The following is a 1,439-nucleotide window of genomic DNA, read 5'->3' on the forward strand; positions in this document are numbered from 1 at the left end:
TTAACAATTGTCATTCATCTAGGCAGGCGTGTGTGTGAAAGCACAGATAACTCCAAAATAATAAATTAATAACGCTCTACCATTGGGATCATGTGAATGAGCATGTTTAGTCATTCTGTTTGACAACAAAAGGAAACGGCCAATTCCGGGGAGTGGAAGTCAAATTCTCACTGATATAGTTCCCTCCTCCAAACGATGGAGTCTGGGACGTGTGCTGGCAGAAAAAATATGGTGCAAATACACAGTATGGAAGCAACTTTTGTTTGCCCAGAAAGAGAGGAAGATATTCTCTCAGCGTCCTTGGTTTTAGAAAGCATTATTTGTTGAAGAAAAGGTGAGATAATGATTGCTTTTAAAACTCTATAAAGGATTGGGAACCTTGAATCTGGAGGTTACAGGAAGTGCTTACTTATATATGCAGGGTTTAGTAAATATCTCAGTTTTATTTTCATTGTTAGTTTTTTTTGGTTGTTTTTTCTCCTGTGAAGCACATTGGATTACATTCCATGCCTGGAATGTGCTGTAAAAATATAATATGTTGTTGCCTAGTGTTGTATACAACCGGCGCAATTATTTAAGAAAAGGCTGCACCGATTCGAAATGTTTCAAGGATGGCGGAGAGAAAGATTGAGAAAAAGATTGTCACGACTTCCCGCCCGAAGTTGGCTCCCCTGCCTGTTCGGGCGGTGCTCGGCGGTCGTCGTCACCGTCCTACTAGAAGTTGACTTCCCCTGCCTGTTCGGGCGGTGCTCGGCAGTCGTCGTCACCGTCCTACTAGAAGTTCGCTCCCCTGCCTGTCCGGGAGGTGCTCGGTGGTCCTCATCACCGTCCTACTAGAAGTTGGCTCCCCTGCCTGTCCGGGCGGTGCTCGGTGGTCCTCGTCACCGTCCTACTAAAAGTTGGCTCCCCTGCCTGTTCGGGCGGTGATCGGCGGTCGTCGTCACAGTCCTACTAGAAGTTTGGCTCCCCTGCCTGTCCTGGCGGTGCTCGGCGGTCGTCGTCACCGTCCTACTAGAAGTTGGCTCCCCTGCCTGTCCGGGCGGTGCTCGGCGGTCCTCGTCACCGTCCTACTAGAAGTTGGCTCCCCTGCCTGTTCGGGCGGTGCTCGGTGGTCCTCGTCACCGGCCTACTAGAAGTTGGCTCCCCAGCCTGTTGGGGCGGTGCTCGGTGGTCCTCGTCACCGTCCTACTAGAAGTTGGCTCCCCTGCCTGTTCGAGGGTGCTCGGTGGTCCTTGTCACCGTCCTACTAGAAGTTGGCTCCCCTGCCTGTTGGGGCGGTGCTCGGCGGTCGTCGTCACCGTTCTACTAGAAGTTGGCTCCCCTGCCTGTTCAGGCGGTGCTCGGTGGTCCTCGTCACCGGCCTACTATAAGTTGGCTCCCCAGCCTGTTGGGGCGGTGCTCGGTGGTCCTCGTCACCGTCCTACTAGAAGTTGGCTCCC

This window comes from Oncorhynchus masou, chromosome 18, assembly GCF_036934945.1.
Source record: "Oncorhynchus masou masou isolate Uvic2021 chromosome 18, UVic_Omas_1.1, whole genome shotgun sequence".
Lineage (NCBI taxonomy): Eukaryota > Metazoa > Chordata > Actinopteri > Salmoniformes > Salmonidae > Oncorhynchus > Oncorhynchus masou.